At 37.9% G+C, this 20,512-nt stretch overlaps 1 long non-coding RNA gene across 1 annotated transcript; it reads right to left on the bottom strand.

The window, feature by feature from the left end:
• Window positions 1-1,181: 1,181 nt before the first annotated feature.
• LOC148758795 (uncharacterized) lies at window positions 1,182-18,818 on the bottom strand. The gene is made up of 3 exons (XR_016019752.1): window positions 18,746-18,818; window positions 14,250-14,376; window positions 1,182-1,386 (listed from the first exon to the last, which is right to left on the bottom strand). It is a non-coding gene; the product is annotated as an uncharacterized LOC148758795 (long non-coding RNA).
• Window positions 18,819-20,512: the final 1,694 nt, after the last annotated feature.

Raw genomic sequence — 20,512 nt, 5'->3', positions numbered from 1 at the left:
CCATTGATTTAAATATTTATTGAGCACCTACTATATGCCAGACACATGCTAGGTATGCAGTATGTACAAGACAGTTTCCTAGTTGTGGAGCTTACATTCTGCAGGTGCTGGTGAATATTAAACAACTAAAGAAATACTCAGAATAAAACAATTTCAGGTAGTAGATGTTATGAAGAAAATAATCGGGTTGATAGAGTGAGAACTATGGTTGGGGAAGGGAAGGAGATTATTATCGGTCATAAATATAAACTTCAGTTCCTCTATACTTCAAATTTTCTCTCAAAGTCCAACTGTTCTTTCATATCTTCCTCATCCTTTGTTTCTATTCTTTATTCAAAGCCAATCCTTGTTGATTTCAGCTTCTATCTTTGTCATCACTGTCCCTTATAATCTCTTCTTACATATTTACTTTCTTCTTCCAATAATTTATTTCACTAAGTCTATAATTATAATGGGTTGCAGAAATTATTGTGTTTATCTTTTAGTAAATCTTTAAAATTGAAATTTGGTATCTCTCTGTAATATAACAATTAGATTTCAAATATTGCAATCTAAACCAATTCTAAAGTTGACCATTTGAAAAACATGTATTAGCGATGGAAATATGAGACTATCCATGCTGATAACAAATACAATGAACAAAATAGGAAATTTTTTTAGAAAAAGCTTCTGAGACACACTGACCAAAGAATTTGAAAGGCAGAGACCTAAACCATCTGCAGTCAAAGATAAAAATTCTTGAGATAGTACATAACCAATGGGAGGAGATTCAACATTTAAGTGACTCTCAGTCTCATGGCACATACATACCCAATCTATGAAAGAAAAAGCACATGAATTTCCTCTAATAATATAGTCCTGTGCGCACACACACACAGAATTTTCAACATTTGAAACTATTAGCTCAGTTTTAACTTTGTGAATATTCATAACTGTCCTTTTCGGTATTTCTCATCTTTTCCTCTGCTATCGGTATGCTGTGCTTTCTTGTGCATTGCATACTTAGACTCAGAAAAGTAAATACAAAAATTGCCAGTTCAGCCAGCTAGAAAGAGAAGAAAAATGAAGTGTAATTGAATAAATCTTATGAATAGAATAACATGCACCAGCAATATACACCCATATCCATCTCTTTAATAGCCTTTTCCCTGAACAAAGAAAAGTTTTTCAGAGCACTCCAAGTAACTAGCTGTTAGCTGAGAAATATTTACATTAACCTCTCAAGCTTTGTTTCTTTAAGAAATGACATTCACTGTGTGATTTGGCTGAAACATATACCATCTTGCAAGTGTAGTTTCCTTGTAGTCTTAAGTGAAGGCAAACTTGAGCTGCGTATTAAACATGGTGTGCAGATCACAGAGGCCTGAACATCCTTCCGTTCTTAACCTTGAGGGAAAAAGGATAAAAAGATAAGGCAGAAAGAGGAAGATGGGATACCAGGACAGCTGAGGAAGGAAAAAAATTATGAAGACTGCAGAATTTGTCCAGGCTACTCAGCTGATGCCAGGGAATCAGTCACAAATGTGGCTTTGCCCCTTCCGTGAGCTGTGCTAGTGCAGGCCAAGCCTGCCACAGTATCACTGTCTCTCAAGTGTTTAATTTCTTAAGTGTATTTAAGGAACACATCACTAACAGTTAATTCTCATACACTAAAATATAGCAACAGAGACAGATAGTACATACAATATTATCATAAGGAGAACAGTTACTCAGCCTCCAAACACTTTGCTTTCAGTTTCTTGTGGTACGAACCAATTTTCACATTTCATTCTTTGCATCAACGTAGTGGTATAAAAATACAGTGAAATAGAATAAATGGTTTCATCTAACTGAAGTTTCCCCACTGGAAAGCCTGATAAAGACATAATAACTGGCACAGTGCGCTAAAGAACTGACTTACTTTACTATTTCACTCACTATGAATTATAGAATAATGCACACATATAAAAACAAGTTAACTGTCGATTTGAGTGGCAATATATGATAAAATAATTATCTACTTCCTTCTAAAATTATCCCTTCTAGCGTTATACACAGTGAAGTTATTTATTACAACTAATTTTCCTCAACTGATTCTCAGTACATTTGTAATTAATTTGTACTCATGGTTCTAAAAAGATAATGCAGAAATTCTAACAAAAGCATGAAATATCTTGATATTTCTGCTAGCTAAAACTTCAAACTTTCCCACTAAGCTTTAATTCCATTCCAACCTGTACAGGAGAAAAACATATTATTCTGATTTTCACTCTGGTTCCTGAAAGTCTCAATTTGCTTTCCTCATTTTCTTCATCAATTCATGTGTTCTCCCCCTGCATTTCTCTCACCAGCCAAACTACTTTGGGGATCATCTCTTCACCACTCTGTCAATAACCATACGACTCATTGAAGATAGGATGACAAAACTTATTTTGGACAAAGGGAATTGCTATTGCATTCAGAGTTGTAAACGCCTAGATAGTCCAGATTACAGAATTTAAAATTTGGTACCATTTGCAAGCTAAAACAAAACAAAACAAAAAAAACAACAACAACAAAAACAAAAAACAAAAAAACAAAAAAGCATGACTTCTCATTATTCTGAAGATTTCAATTACAAAAGCTGCTTTTGTGTAATTGTCTTCTATTCATACCTGCAATGTCTTCGTTTTGGTTTTCTTTTTAAAAATTTGTCACACCATATGTTGCTGTGTTTTATGTATAGAAGTCCAGAACATCTCAAGTTCAATTTCCCCTGAATTAGGAATGGCTGGTCTCCTACTTGGGGTAAAGTCACCTCGTTTCCAGGGAGAAAGGCAGACCTGGACTCTAACTGCACCTTATATGAATTTTCCTCCATTCCAAGAAAGCATTACTAACTTAATGAGTAATGGAACATCTTGAGAGTGAGTTTTGCAGACTGCACTGGTCTTCCCTGAGTTCTGTTACAAATAGCAAATTCACACACTGGAAATAAAAATCATAGTATTCATACAGAGCTTTCATCATATCCATCTTGATTGTTTCTTGGTGTTTATGCATGTGTGTCACTCTTCCGTTGCTCACTAGACTCCGGTTACATTCACCTTCCCTTCAGTTCTTCTAACACTCCAACCTCTTTCCTCTGCTTATTTTAGAATTAAGACAATAATTCTATATATAGACTGTATACAAGCAGATACAGACTAAATGAAGGAGCAACCATCAAAAATTCATGACCAAATATATAGAACCTCATGGCTTAAGGAACTATAAAATTCTATAAAGTATCTATTCAAATACTATAAAGTAAATTGATTCTTTGTTGACTATTATACCCATCTACTATAGGAAATCATATACGTAAAATAGTATACTTACAAAGGTATGCTCCATACAGGCGTGTTGATTGATTGGTTGTTTTTAAAAGATTTACCCATATAACTCCTTTAAATAATTATTCCAAGCACTATAAAGAATTGGCTAAAACAATGTTTATAAACTCGGTCATAAAACTAAGAACATAAACTAAACCCGGAGTTTTATAAACCTTAGTTTTTACATGCTAATATTCCTGTAATAACAGTGAAGTGTTTCTGTGATTAAAATCTTTCTATGTTATTGTGTGCTTTTTTTTCTTTTTACTCAGAATGAAGTCACAGTCTGTAACATGGCTCAATAACTAAGCAACCAATATGCCATAAAGTAAGACGCTCAGTGCACTGCTGCTGTGCTGCTCAGACAAAGGCCAGTTACCACATCCAAAGACTTGATGCCCTTCAGGCATTCTCCCAGAATCAGCAGCAGTGTGGGGCCTGGGGTCAGCTCCAGGGCAGCCAGTCACTAAACAGGAAAGCTGCAACCAGCTCTATCCAAAGCATGGTATAATCACCCCAAACCACAAACCACAGTCTCTCTATTAATGTGCAGGGAGACCCATGGACCGGACTGTTATAAGGCCACAGCAGGAGTAATATGAATGCTTAAAGAACACTTTGAAAATAAATATTCTATACACAAACCTGTGAATTACTCGCGTAGTGCTTGCCAGTGCCTTTTCATTATTTTTAAAACAAAAAGATCACATGCTCTGTCTTGTCCTGGTTCCATGACCATAGGCAAAGTCAATTAACCACTCTGTCTTCCTTTCACGTCCTTTTACTGTAAAAATAGGGATAATCCCTTCCTCATAAAATTGATGAGAATATTTTAAAATAGGATACTTGTAAAGTGCTGAGAACCAAAACCATACAGTTCAACGTCTGCATGAACATGAGTTTACTCTTCCAAGAAACTCTTGTCCAAGATGAAAGTGCAAATCACTGTTTTCTATTTCAGGAATTTCCACCAAATCCATATACCCAAACTTTCAACAAGCCATACTTACCTCCCATCTGAGGACAACAGACCACTCATCTGGTCTTATCAAATGATTACTTATGCTTCTGCACTCCCTCAAAATCCTTGCTTCATTATAGCCACCAATTCTACACTATTATGTCAAGCCCTATGTCGAATCCCAGTCAGGTCACTGCATTCAAAACCTATCTTAAACTGGACTCCCAAAACCTCCTAAGTGTCCTGGCCTTCAGAAATGTTACTAAAACTTCAACAAGATTATTGATCTCCCTTACTAGGTAACAGCTATGTATGATGTCAGAGGGGTAGTAGACTTGGGGAAGGGTGGGGGGGGGACAGTTATCACTTTATGAGGGGTGTAAATGTCTAATCATTAAGTTGTTCTGTACACCTGAAACTGTATAATATCGAAATATAATTTTTTTTAAAAAGGTGAACTCTAAAAGAAAAAAACAACAAAAAAAAATAACAAATGCGGTTTTGTTTCATGTTGGTGCTCTTTGATGAGTCAGTAATTGACATTATTATTATTATTATTATTATTATTATTATTATTATTTCTTTAACCTCATGGTTTCTAAATGTCCCCACTGGGCTCTGGGACACTGCAGTGAACTCACAGGGCACAGTGGGACATTCTAAATTCTTGAGGAAAACACAGCAATCCCTGACACTTGGCAGACATTGCATGGACTCTTTTAACATTAAATCGCTGTATTTCGTTTGAAACATCCTATCTTTGCGAAATCAAGTTTTCAGTGGTTGCCGGGATAAAAATCAAGTACTGTGAGAAAGTTAGTGTGAAAAAGCGAAGGAGAGTGACGCTGAGACCAAAATCTGAGAAGTTGTGCAGGCTCAGTCGGCACACACGTCCCATTAGTAAGTAGGTGTGGCTATTTTAAAATGAAAGTAAAATGTTGTGTGTGCGTGTGTGTGTTTTTTAAATATTTGTATTATTTATTCAAATGGCTATGAAGTTGTTAGGACTTAAATATTTATTAAGTTGTTTAGCACTAACTACTAAATAAATGGAACTGTTTGTTTTTCCTTTTGGTCTAGGAGTCTCATAAAAAGAAATCACCAAGACACTACAGGCACTGGGAGCAAAGAAAATTTGGGACCCTCTGCTCTAACCTATTCTCTGTGCAAATTGTGACTTGCGTAGAATTTAAGGAAAGACGCCCTAACTCCAGGGTAAAATTGCCTTAATGGCTATCTGCAACCTTCAACCCAACCAATCTTTCTATGAGTTTCTCCCTTCTTTTGAATGTCCTCGTATGGATCTCTGGATGCCCAGAACAAACCCTATGTATGCCCCAAGGAAAGCTTCCATTTTTATCATTAGGGAGGTTAAACTTATATACACTAAAAATGAAGTTGCCTCTGTCAATTCAATTCATTCATTCAACAAATATTTAGCAGATATATGTTAAGCGTTGTTCTAGGACTGGAGATACACTAGTTAGCAAATTTACTACACTAATTGTTCTGATGCCCTGGCAGCATATTTGTAATCGCCTAACCATTTCCAAGCATCCATTCACACTGGGATGATCACTATTTCTGAAGAGATATCTAATGCAAGTCAACAACAGAATTTTGAACAGAAAACCTAGAGACTTACCACCTATTATGCTCCCATTAAATTTAGGCAGGACTGTAGTTGGTCATGACACCTTCCAAGGTGTTTTTCCAGCTTTGAAAGATGCAAATACATGAATGCCGAGCTCACAGACTCTGGATCACCCAGCTCTTATCCCAGTACCAACTGATGGTCTGTGTCGAGTCCAGCTAATACCTTATTGCTTGAGCTCAAAATTTATTTTTCTAAGAACCTCCTGGATACAAGCTCAAATTACTTTTAATATCATAATGTTCTGAATTATCTTCTGAATATACTCTAAATTTTGCTTTTGAGACACACACACACAAAATCAGAAAATACGTATCTTTAAAGTTTGCAGAGAAATATTTTCACCAATTAATATAACAACAGTCTAGTAAAGATGCAAGTTATTTATATTCTTGCACAAAGCTTCTAATTGCCCTATTTCTACTTTCCTTGTAACAAATTCAGACAAGTGGAGAGGAGACTCCAAACTGATACTTCATTTCCAAAAAGAAAACAAAAAAACAACAACTCAGCTTTTGTACGAGGAGCTTCTGATTTGACAATGGGTCAATACATGTAGTTTTTTCAAACCCAATAAGCAGTGACTTGTCAGATTCATGGGACAAATTGAAATGCACTGAAGAACTACTATCATAATTTAAAAAGAAAAACAGAATAAGGGAAAATACCATTCCCCCTGAATGGCTGAACAAACTCTGCTCCCTTTTCAGTCTTCTTTGAATATTACTTTCAGGTAAATAAAGGATACCAAAAAAATTTTGTTTATTTTTATCTTTGTTAAAATCATTGGGGCGACATTGGTTAGTAAATTATATAAGTTTCAAGTGTACATTTCTATAATACATCATCTATATATTGCACTGTGTTCACATTTGGCTTTTAAAGCCATGCCAAACCAAGAACAAGATCAGTAACTTCTGGAATCCACCTTTCTTCCTCACACAAAATGTAGGATTTACAGTAAGAGAATGACATAGTGACAGGAAAGAGTGTTGCCAAACCAGTAACCATTTGTGACAATACATGATTCTCTCGTTTCCTCAGGGGAACCGTGGAACGCAGAGCTTCAGCAAATGGAGCAATTTTAAGACCCAAGGACCAGTGTCTTCTAATTTAGGGCAGGAAGAACTCAATACGAAATTTTGCCTGAATGAAGCCTCAGAACCTTTAGGGACAAATTTGTAAAACCAGACATTGACTCTGTGCTTCTGTCTCCTTGCCTAGCAAAATACTCTGCAAACAGCACATAGACACACTGCAAGAGGAGGCTTGCATGATAAAAAGCCTGCTTTTCTCAGAATCTTTCCAATATGTTTAAGTCCTGAAGGCTTATCTTAAAAATCATTAATGTCTAATCAAAGAAAATTAATAATAATGTGCATCCTGGGTTAGCCCTGGACCGTTTTAAATCAGCTCTTTTTATTCCCAGCATGCTAAGTCTCCCCTCTCAGAGTGTTTCCAACGAGTTCTCCCCATGTGGACAGAGTGACTTCTGTCTCTTCCTCTCCCACTTCCCATGTCCTCCCTCATCCAAACCCAGTCATTTATACCTTCACATAAATTCAAGTCACAGTGTTAAAGGTGTTTGAGTTTAAATTTATCTCCAAAAATGATGCAAATGGCGGTACGCCCAAACACACTGAGGAGATAGCAGACATAACTGAAATAGATAAGAGTTACTAAAATTATTTTTCTGCAAACAAATAGAAAAGCACAGGGTTAAAAATATTCTTTCTGTTTTTATCTTCAGGGGACTCTATAATGAAGAAACTTTTTTTGAAAAACTTCTTTACCTGCAATATTTCTTTCTGTATCTTAGCTTCACATAAATTTATAAATATTCAAATTATTATTTTTAAAAAAACTTGGACCTACCAAAGGATAAGTTCACTCCATCCTTACTCTGGGCTGCCTTTACGCAGATTCTAAATGCCCAAAGAGGATGCTGATTAAATTGCTTCTGAGCTGGAGTATGCAACCCAGGTCCTGACTGTTAGATAGGGTTCTGGCTAATTCCATCCATCTAACTATAGACCTGCCACAGAGCTGGGTGCTGATTACTACTATATTAACACAATAAGATGATTGAGTTAGAAAAAACAGATGCTTAGCCTCTACTATGCGCCCAACGTTTCACATGTAAAAACCTTAGGAAGGCTTCTGGAAAATGGTATGATCACAATAGCCATCACTATTCCACAAAAATCTATGCCTTGATTCAGAACATACTTATGTTTGAGATTCAGTTTTAATACCTCTCAGCCTCAGCACTGTGCGCTCATGGAAGGCAAAGTCAAAGTCAACTTTAGATGCTGTTGACTATGGCGATTCTTCAAGAAAATGTGAATTACAATGGTGTGATTTCATTCCCCCCAGGTTCTCACACTGAGGGGTCAGTCCCACAGCCCAGAACCCTTTGTGTATTCCATGTGTGTGTGCTACTGAAGAAGTGCCAGGTGTGTGTGTGACGTGTAACCACAGAATCTGCGCAAACTGGTCTTCTCTTGTTTTCTAACCAGATACTGATTTGTTTTTTTCAGAAACAACAGAACAAAACCACAGGTCATGTAGCAGAAGCATGCACAGAGGAGAGAAGTTTGACCTCAAATAATACCCAGAACCAAAGTTTCAACCCCTATTCCTCATGGAACCAAAAAGCTGGGATATGACCAGAACTCGATCACTGGATTACTTTCAGAAACGAAGGGTCTAATGTCCAGGAAGATCCAGTGCTAAACCCCTCCAATTTCTCTCCATGAAACTTCTCCCGCCATTGCTCCCTCATACCAGCCCACCCTTCCCTAACCCCTTAAATTCCACCTCAAGTCCTCAATCAGAGAGACAGATTTGAGCCTTGCATCCTGTCTCCTTACCAGTCAACCTCGCAACGAAGCCTTTTCTTTTCTCAAAAGTCTGTGTCATAGTATTGGCTTCATGTGCATAGGGCAGCGAGCCCTTGCTCAATAACAGAAGGGCATCTGATGACATGTACATCATATAAAGTGAGGGGTAAATGACAAGCAGTTGTTCTCCTGAAGTTTGAGAAATCAAAAGTGTCATTTCCTTGACATTCAAGACATTTTCACTTCCCAGAATGAATGATTACATGATTTGACCCTCTTCTGAGCAATAGAAACAGTAATTGGAGCTCTTGATGGCATGGTGCACACATATGGCATTTCATTCCTACACATTATCACAGTGAAGGAGGGCTTTAAAACTTCTACGCATAGTATATCCAAAATAATTGAGAACAGGGATTCAAACAGATACATATGTGCCAGTGTTCATAGTGGCATTATTCACAACAGCCAAAAGGTAGAAACAACCCAAATGTCCATCAGGGGTGAGTGGATAAACAAAATGTGGCATATTCATACAATGGAATATTATTCATGCATAAAAAGGAATGAAGTTCTCAAACACGCCACAACGTGGATGAACCTCGAAAGCATTATGCTAAGTGAAATAAGGCAGTCACAAAAAGACAAATGGTGTATGAGTCCACTTATGGGAGGAATTTAGAATAAGCAAATTTATAGAGAGAAAGTAGAATAAAGGTTACCAGGGGTTGGGAGGAGGAGGAAATGAGGAGCTATTGTGTAACAGGTGCAGAATTTCAGTTTGGGGTGATGAAAAGGTTCTAGAGATAGATATTGGTGATGGTTATACAATACTGTGAATGTATTTAATGCCACTGTATTTTACACTTAAAACAGTAAACTTCATTGTATGAATGTTTATCACAATAAAAAATAATTTAGAGCTGGATGGACCTTGGCAGCCTGGGGTGTCCCCTAGACAATGGCTGGGACTATCCCTACATGGCCCATACCAGGGACAATATCGGGGTGCCTGAATGCCTAGTCATGGTCCCATATGCATGCACAATTGGCTCCCATAGCACTTGACTTCAGGAGTCCAGGACTTCTAGGCCTGTGATTAGGAGCTACCCCATTGGAGCAAGCCATCCTCTTGGGAATAGTGGTTTCCCACACTGCACTCCTGATGTGGAGCAGAGACCTTAATTCACAAACTGAATCTTCAAGAATAAATATTGGTATAATACAAAGACTCATATTGAGACCTAGTATTAACATACAGAACTCTGATAATTCAGGTGGAGCACTTTACCTATTACCCAAACCCTAGTCTCTGCCTAGGGACCTTACACCAAAATAGGCATAAATGGAAGACTGCGAGTTTCTGGTTTGAAAACATTCATTTAAATCTCATCTCCCTGTGACCAACAGTGGGGGTGGAAAACCAAGTGTTCATGGTCAGTATATAAAATCTAAGTAACTGAGGACTATAATATCCAGCATGAGTGCACCATAAAACTTGGCCATGGTCCATTTGGAAGAAGGACAAAGGACAAGGCAATGTCCTAGAAAAGATAGTGACAAAATCTCCTTCTGCTTATTTTCACTAAATGGGTTTTCATGATAATAGGAAGGTCAGCCATTGGGTTAAACTGAGGAAGCATCCTGATGAAACCCTTGTGAACATTTCTCTGTCTACATCAGACTTGAATCCAGACTTCACTGACAGGTAGGGCATGTCGCGGGAACATCCTGTGGCTATCATCTCTATATAGAATCTGCCTTAAAACATCCTTTTACTTCTTTCATATTCTTTTAAGTTATCCCAGAGCCCCAAAGGGTCACAAGCATAAAATATGAGGAGAGAGTTCTTAACAAAGAGGAACCAGTCAAGGAGGTGAAGGGCTGAGGGTGTATCAGGCAGAGCAAGGAGAGAGCCGTGCAGTCACACAGCCAGCCGCACACTGCCTGCAGGTGCTGGCAGCGGGTGGTGTGACTGGAAGTAGAAAGGGCAATGGAGGGTCGTTTATTCCACAGTCAGAAAACTGATGCTGTAGACAATTGTATATGCTAAAGGCTTTGATAAAGGTAATGAACATCAGGTCTGTGCTTCAAAAGTTTAGTCTCTTAGCTGTTGAGAAAATGGAGTTGAAGGGAGATAAAAGACTGAATGCCCCGAGGCCACTTGGAAAGATGACAAGAGTTCAGACAAACTAGAACAGGGGGAATAGAGACAGACAGGTGGGGACATATTCAGAAAATACTTAGGGATTGATTGGATGTGGTTGGTGAGAGAGAAAGCCGTCTCAAGAATCTCTCCTAAGCTTTTGGTTAAAAGAACTAAGTCTATGGTATTATCATCAGTTGAAATAAAGACTGGAAAAGAGACTATTTTATGAGGGGAAAGAAGGAGTTCTGTTCAGCCTGTGCTGAGTTTGAAGTGCACGTAAGACATACAGCTGAAGGTGGTAGCTGAAGAATCTGAACATAAGAAACATTTGTCAGGAACAAGTATATGAGGTGTGATCAAAAACTACAGTAAATGTTTAAATTTTAAAAAAATGTATTACAGTGAAAGACACATTGCTATTAATCTCCTTCAAAATACTCGCCCCCTCACTTTGAATACACTTATCCCATTGTTTTTTCCAATTTCTGAAGCAGCTGGGGAAGACCTCTTTAGTGAGTGTCTTTAGTTGCACTGTCATGGTTGCCTTGATGTCTTGAATTGATTCAAAACATTTACCTTTCATGGTCATTTTCACTTTGGGGAAGAGTCAGAAATCACATGGTGCCAGATTTGGTGAATAAGATGAATGAGGACACACCTGTAATGTTTTTATTTGACAGAAACTGATGTCACAGAAGCAATGTGTGACATGAGCATTGTCATGATAGAGGATGAAGTAAACAGGCATGAAAGAGGACTTCCAGAACTGCTTCAGAAAGTGGCAAGAATGATGGGATACGTGCATTCGAAGCAAGGGGGAGTATTTTGAGGGGTGTTAATGGCAATGGATCTTTTACCGTAATAATTTTTTTTTAATTTAAACATTCACCATATCTTTTGATCACACCCCGTACGAGTACTACTTAAAACCATGAGGCCTGATGAGATCAGCTTAGGAAAGTACAGTATTTCCCCGTATCTGTGAAGTATACATTCCACGACCCCCAGTGGATGCCCAAACCCTATATATACTTTTTTTCCCTGTACATGCATATCTATGATAAAGTTTAAATACTTTTTCCATCTTATCTAAGTGCTTATCACGCACTGAGGCATTAACTCTTACAGTTGAAGGCGCAATAGCAAAACTAGCATGAATTTGTTTCCCTTCTTCACAATTTCGTGGATAGAAGATTCACTCCTATAGCAACCTCAAGAGATGATTTTTTTTTTCTTTTCTTAATTCCTCAAGAACTTTCACATTTTCACGTAAAGGAAGCACTTTATAGCTTCTCTTTGGCATATCTGAATTTCCAGTATCACTACTCTTGTGCTTTGCAGCCATTATTAAGTAAAATAAGGGGTACTTGAACACAAACACTGCGATACTGCTTTGAAGTGACTAATGAGCAGGCAGTGTATACAGCATGGATAAGCTGGACAAAGGAATGATTCATGTCCAGGGCAGGACAGAGCAGAATGGCACAAGACTTCACCACGTTACTCAAAATGGTGCACAAAAGTATCAATTGCTTATTTCTGGAATTTTCCATTTAATATTTTCGGACTACAGTTGACCACAGGTAACTGAGACCATGGAAAGCAAAACCAGGGATAAAGGGGACTGTTGTGTGTAGATGAAGGGTAAACAATAACTGAGAAAAGAAAACATTGGAGGACAGACACAAAAAGAATGAAGGGTCCAGAGGAGAAAGAAAGCACACAATAGTATCACAGAATTCAAGTTTTGAAACTTACAGTTTGAAGAAAGCACAGATCAGCAGAATCAAATTCAACAGGGAGGCCCAATAGTGTATGTACTGAAAATGACCATTTGGCAATTGCTGACATTTTCAAGAAAAATTTCTGTAAAATAGTGGAGGCAGAAGCCAACTTGCAATGGAAATAGAGTACATGGAAAGCGAGGGAATGGAGAAAACTTTACAGATATGTGACATTGTTGGGCCTTGTTGCTTCTGAGTTCAGCACCCCAATACATTAAGATCTCCAATGCAGAGGCTGAGTTTTAAAGACATTTTGTCATGGTGGTGATGGTGATTATGGTTGTGTTTGTGGTCCCCCTGTTTCTACTTTTAGTCCCCACACTTCCGGTTACCTGGACTGTAAGTTCTTTATATCCCACCTTCTGGGAGGCAGCAGATAACATAAGATCTTTTATCTGCCTACAGATAAAAGACATTTCTACAGCAAGAGCCTCTCAGATTTTTCTGGAGAAAATAGAACACGATCTCTTTCATAGTAACTCATCATCTTATCTTCCTTCTTACTTGTTTTTCATGTCACTCAGATAGAGAGAGAAATAGAGAGAGAATGAGAGAGTGGGAGAGAGAGAAAAAGGGAGGGAGGGAGGGAGAGAGGGAGGGAGGGAGGGAAAAAGGGAGGGAGGGAGAAAGGGAAGGAGAGAGAAAGAGAGAGAGAGAGAGAACATTCCTGTCTCCTTGGGTCCTCTGCAGTCCTTCTGATACTTCCCATCTCTACAGACAATGAGCCCATGACTACAAATGTTGTGAATATGTTGCTCACCAACTGAGAAGTGTTCGGTTATGAACAGATGAGTGAATAATGCATTTCTAATGTCAACCTTGTTACATATATTTTCATGTTTCTTTCCTTGTCTAAACTATAAAATTCTGAAGAGCAGGAGCTGCCTTATATTTTGTAGTGTGTGTGTGTGTGTGTGTGTGTGTGTGTGTGTGTGCAGCACGCGCCTTCTATAGCACCCAACTGAAACTAGGTAGTTAAAGAACTTTTTTCTGTGATGAATGAATTCACACCATAGTATGGAAAACAGAAGAGGGAGTACTCGGCACTATGAGACATACACCCAAAGAATAAAAATAGCTTCTGCTATTGAATAATTGGAAGAATTACACTTAAACTACTATAACATATGTGAAAAAGTGTGGAGAAAAATGTTAACCCTGTCTGACTCTGGCCATAAAATTATTCATGGGAATTACAGATCTGTGTGTTCTAGTACTGGCAGGAAAAGTTTAGTGGAAGAGGTAAAATTTTATTTAGCCCTTTGATAAAGGGTTGGCTTTAAATAAATGATGAGAATATAAATTCAGTACCTGAGTTGGCAGTGACAAATTGCAAGACAATCCAGGATCAGCCCAATATAACATGGTGGAGAGGGCGGGGAAGAGATCGGCAGTAAGAACAAGAAAGAAAGCTCTTCTCTTTGTTGAATAGGTAGGAAAAGATGAGATAGCCTCTATGAATATATTTCAAGACCATATTGCTTTCTGTTGAACACGGCATAGAGAAAACGCTTTGTACTGACCGGTCACTAGTTTGAAATCCAAGCTCTTCCTCAGGGTGTCATGGTAAAGCCAGGGCAGCCGACGTGGCAGGGGCTCGGGATGTGTTAGTCAAGCATGCTGATGCTGCCGATGGATCCGAGAGGCAGTCTGGGAGAAGCATACAAGAACAGATTTATTTTTCAGTAACAGTTATTTCTTCTTGGCTTATCAATATAGATATGATTGATAACACAAAAAGGAAAGATAGAAAAACCTCTCTTCTCCCCAAAAAGAAGACAGGGGATGGAAAGAAGCTGAGTAAAAGGTTGTAAGTATTGAAAGTGAAAACTGTTACAATACTGCTAACTCGTTTTCTACGGCCAATAAACCAACACTTCTGAAATAGCTAACAGAAATAATTGCACATAAATAAAGAAGTCACTAAAAGTCTGTGCTCTTCCCCAAGTGTTTTCAAGTAAGAACAAAAGCTTATTCTGTATTACTTTTCTTATATCTGAATTATGTTATTTACAGTGTCTATGTGTATCTGTTCTATTTTAAAGGTTCATCTATGAAGTCCATATTGGCAGTTAGTGAAATTTTAAGAGATCATCACATGAAAATATTTTTCACAGGGTTTCAGTTTGCCATGCTCATTGTAGCCAACAAAGAAAGTACTGTCACTCATTTTAACAGCACTAACAGTGCTTGGCATATAGTAGATGCTTCATAAATATTTGTTGAGATCAATTCTCAGGAGATGTATTTGCTTTGCAGATAAAATGTAATATAAAATGATTAATTCCTAGAAAAACATCTTTTTGTTCCCAAAATATCAAATGCCAAAACTTAGGGTTTGTTTCCTTATTTACCACAACAGCAATGAGATACAATCATAATAAATTATTCCCCTCTACTAGATTGTAAACTCCATGAGAGCAAGAATCTTGACTAGTTTTGTTGTTGTTGCTTCTCCCTGGTGTATAATAGGTTCTCAACAAATATGTGTCAAATTAATGAACAAACAAAATTGACCTTGGCATTCCTCTGTGAGTATGTGTGTGTGTGTGTGCGTGTGTGTGTGTTTGTGTAGTATCTTATTCAATTCTCCAAATAACTGCGTTGCATGCATTGTGTACTTCCCGATTCTGCATACTGAGACTGTCATTTGGAAACAGTAATAATAGTAGCTTCCCTTTACTGATCCTATATAATAATATGTCAGGGTCTGCCCTCAGAGCCTAATAAAAGGAAGAAATAAATGGAAGATGATGTTTTTATGAGTAGCTATGTTCTAACAAGCATACATTAAAGACTTAATAAAATTATTTTTAAAAATATGTTTTTTTTTAATTACACTTCCAGTGAAACAACACTGATTAGGCTCATTAATCAAATTCTTGATAAGAAATGATTCCAGAGTTCAAGCCCCCTATATCCACTATATTGAAATACTGTCACTCATTTGAATGCTACACATGTTTTAATTTGCTAGCTCTGTAATATCATTTAAATAGGGATTTTGAATTAAATTCCAATCATGGAGTTTAAACATAAAAATATTAGTTCAAGGAAAATGTTATTTTTAATATGTGTACCATAAAACTTGAATATGATTTTAAATTTATCACTTTATTTAAAGAGTTGTATCTCCCCAACCATCAGGTAGTATTAAACTTCATATACTTCAGAAAGTGGTAGTAATTTTTTTAGCTGAGTTTTAGCTACAGAAAAATGAACTTGCCATGAGGAAAAACAAAACAAAACAAAACAAAAAACTTTGCAGCTCTGTTTCCTATTACCTCATAGTATCCAGAAAGGATTTCCTCCTCCACTGACTGCCCACTTCCTTCCTACTTTAGAGAAGGTGAAGAGAAAGAGGGCACAAGTATAGTTGTGTGTCTACACATGCCCAGAGAATGTGAACACACAGGGGATGTGAAAGTAAAGAAATGAAAAGTTTAAAACATAAGTTTCTCTCTACCCAGAGCCACTTATATTACAAACAAAAGAACGTAAAAATATTCTCCCATCAGTTTTTTCTTTTGAAAAAAAGCACTGGTTATCTTCAGTGAAAACATGTGAACCTCTCCACCAAGTCAAAGTTACTATTGATTGGAAGTAAGACAAACAATTGACTATCCTAAAATACCCTTGTCAAAATGTCCTGTCACCAAATCACTGATGACAGATTTGGTCCCTCTCATAATTAACAAAGTAGAGCTTCAAAAGGGTGGAATAAATACACCTGAAAGAAAATACTGCAAGAATCCATGAAGTGAGGCCCTGCCCCACTGCACCTCTTGTGGGCTAGAAATAATCATAACATCGATTCTTTCATAGACCACGCCATGTCTCATTTGGGTTTCTGATGAGTGTTGTAGCTGCATGTTTCATTTGACTAATGATCAAATATCCCAACCAATGAAGTTAGAACAACTAGTCACTGAGCACTCTTAAATAATGAGAAATTCAAAACCAACTTCACATACCACATAGGTTTGACTTTCCATTCGCATGTTGCTATTCATTTGAAGGCAGTAAAATCCCTTTGAATTGTTTGTCCAAAAGTAATATGTTTTTATTTAAATTTATTGTCAAAATGGTTGTTGGCATATAACATATGGCTCCAAACTCTCTCTCCTCACACACACACAGTACCACTATAACCACATTATGTGAAATGATTTATTCTGTTGATTACAAGAACAACCAGTACAAAATGGGAAGCACCAACTTGAAGTGTCAGGTAGGCAAAAGAGAAGAGGAATGAAAGATCTAAGTGAAAAAAAAAACGAAAAAAAAAACAAGGTCAAGGATTTTTGTTTTGTTTTTTCCTGTTATATCTTCAGCACCTAAGACAATACTTGACATATACTAGGCACTCAGTAAAAACTTATTGGATGAATAACTGTCTAGTTCTTTCTCTCTCACCCTTGCCACACAGTCCTAGATTTTGCCTTTGAAACCTCATGCGCCTTTTCTACCAGACACACCCAGGGAGGCATCAACCCTGCAAGATGGTCCCACAAAGCACCTGTCTACACACCATCTCTAGCATCACCACAATATGAAATATCTGCTGACCCAAAAGAGACAGCACACTCAGTATACTATGCTGGCTTCCATAAAATTGTCTCTCATTTCAGTCCAGATACTACCTAAAAGTCACTTTTTTATGCCAATGTGAACAAATGAGATTTGATATGTAGCAGCCTTGGTTCAATCAGGAGATAGAAACCACAGAATGGGTTAAACAGAGGAAGATTAATATAAAGAACAAACTATGATACAAGAATGACTATAAAATATCAGGAAACTCTATATGGTACCATAGGGCTGAGAGAAAGTACCTAAAGAAGAACAAACTTGGAAGTGAGATCTCCTTACCAAGACTGAGGTTCAGACCTCATTAAAGTAGGTATATTTCAGCCCATAGGAGAGAAGAAAAGGTTACTGATTTGTCCAGCCTGGAGCTAGTCTGCAATCTCACAGGCAAGCAGGAGGCAACCCTCCAGAATGGAGGCAAAGAACAGGTGACTGGCACGTGGTGTGGGCATGCAGAAGGCGTGGACCCCTCCAGGCTGCAGAGGAAATCTGGGAGCCAACACAGGTCGGAGGCCTTGCACACCAGTGCAGGCAGGAAGCCTTTGGGACACCAGTTCTCATTTCAAAAAGGACATGGAAGGGTTATCATCAGGTGTAGGCTGCAAGGTGGCCAAGGATTCTGGGCCCAGAGCTCCAGCAGATATTTGCACTCTGACACCACTGAGATGGCCCATCCCCACCTCCACCTGCTGAAGCATGAAATAGCAGGAGAGGCTGTCCCCTGCAGTGTCCCTCCAGTGCCTTCTACTGAGAAAAGTTAGCATCATGCTCACTGTGATGGAGAGATGCCTAAAGGAATCCCCTCTATTATCACAGGGCAAATATTGAAGGGTAAATTTGGAGCTAATAAGTTAACAATGGCACTGACTGTTATTTCAAAAAATAACACCGTGTGCTTGTTTTTGTGCGTAGGACATGTGACATGTACAAACATAGTCCCCAATCTGGACATAATGCAACCTCCAGAGAACTATTTCCCAGAGTAAGCATCTCCCCAGAGGTTGCCTCAAAGTGAATTCACAAAGTGAAGGCAGGTCTAAACTGACAGCCAAATCAGGTTTAGGGATATATTTCTCCTGAAATATATCCAGATAGATCCCTAGAATAACCAATTGTCCTAAATACCAACAAGACCTTTCCCACAGTATAATGATTACCATTATAGAGAATCAATCCCTTCCCATTCACCTGATTCTGATATCTATACCCACCCTGAAATGGTCAAGACTTTTTATTTGCCTCATTATCTCATTATCTAAAATTACACAAGATTTCAACAACTTAATTTTGTTCCTCACCACTGAAAGTCTCATATATATCATACCAAACTACTTGCTACAACCATTGCAGTGAAAAGACCACCCCTCATTGTTTTGAGTCTCAGGTCAAAGAATCCTTTGGCTCTTAGGCATGTAGAAAGTATACATACCTCCAACAACAAAAAGCATTACAATCCATCAAGCATCGGCAAACTCTCCAGTGAGTATCCCTATATCTGAAATGACAATAAGGGAAAATTAATCTAAACATTTTCATTTCTAGAAATTCTGCTCATCCCCAGATCTTAGAAACAGACCCTTCAGAAAGTCAATTTAATATTTTACGTACAGCCTTGGGCTTTCCTGACAATGAAAATTCCTGATAATTATAAGGCTACTCCAAAACTTTAAGCATAAGAGAGGAAAAGAAAAGGAGTAAATGTTTACTTTTTAAGATAACCCAAATCTAGACTTTGTACATGTGTCCATCTTTCCCCAAATAAGAAAAAAACCCTTCAGGTTACTTTGTGACTCTGGGATATAAAAGAACTCAGACAGCCAGAGTCATAAAACCTTTTAAATATTCTTCTATGACATGACCTGAGGAAAGAACTCCAATAAAACTTATGAAAATATTAGAGTATGAAGTGAAGTGTTTCTCCCCTAAGAATGAACAGCATCTTGAAAGAAAATAATTAGTTAATAAAAATTAGGCTTCCATATTGAGTTTTCTGAACTAATCCTGATTTTCTGATTTTACCAAGTTTCCTCGAGTATCCCCTCAGAGCATTTCTAAATGGATTTGTTTTAAAACAGTTTTCACTTAGATAGCAGGGCATGGTTTGAGGAGGAAGACGTGAATTCCTCTTGAAAAGTGGTTTGATAAATTGCTTTTTACTGCCCAGAAAAGGTCTGGAAAAACTTGGTGAAAGTTAGTAAATAAACCTGGTGAAGGTTAATAAATTACATTCTCAGTTTATACATTTTTGTATTTTCAACAGTTATTTTATTAAATAGTTGTCAGAACCTCCATTTGCTTGCAAACCCAGGAAGGCTCCCCCCTTGTGCAAATACCTACAACAAATAACAATTAATGTAGCACTAGAGGAAAAGAACATATGTTTTGGTTAGTTATGACATATTTGCAGCTCAGACTCCAACTAAAGCGGGGACAGGGTATGTTATTTAGAGACATAACTTACACGTGTGTTAATCTCTACTATTCAAGCTCCAGGCTCCTTTCTAATAATCTGACAAAAAGCAGCTGCCCTTATTGAATTCTTATTATCTGTCACATCATTATGATCAGAACTAGTGAGTGTCCATTTCTTGAGCATCAGATAATGGTTATAACTGTGCAGTTCTGCTGCAGGATTGGGCCATATCCAAGTTTAAGAGTATTACTTGAAAAAAAATTTCCATTGAGCAGCCACATACTATGTATCTATATGTAAGTGTGATAACATATTAAATTTGACTTTTCTTATTTCCTCAAGAGTTTCTGCAGAATAATAAGTGAAATATCACTTATGGAGGTCATGCTAAGATTTCACGGGTTTCAGGAACTAGTTGTGAAACCCTTGGCTATCACCCACTCTGAATCTCCTGCCTTCCAATAGCAGAGGGGAAGGAGCCACTTGCCACATCTAAAGATAAAAACGGTGGTTTTGAGAACCACACAAAGGCTTGTGACTGTCACCTAGAAAATATTAAAGTCGGGAAAATGGCTACAGTTTCCCTGAAGAGAGGAGGAGGAGAGAGAGCTGGGGGGGAGGGAGGAATGGAAGTGAGCCACGCTGCCGCCCCCAGCAAGGTGAATGGGCTTGTTTCCCATGGATCAGAAACAGACCTGCCAGAAAGCACACTGAAGAGCAAGGTATCCCCAAGGTGATTCCAACAGAGACTCTGATGGAATGGATCTCTAAAGAGTAGTTTCA

This window comes from Rhinolophus sinicus, chromosome 2, assembly GCF_057876585.1.
Source record: "Rhinolophus sinicus isolate RSI-liver-muscle chromosome 2, RSI-T2T, whole genome shotgun sequence".
Classification (NCBI taxonomy): domain Eukaryota; kingdom Metazoa; phylum Chordata; class Mammalia; order Chiroptera; family Rhinolophidae; genus Rhinolophus; species Rhinolophus sinicus.
The sequence above is the reverse complement of the archived record's forward strand: the minus strand, read 5'-3'. Positions and strand labels throughout refer to the sequence as shown.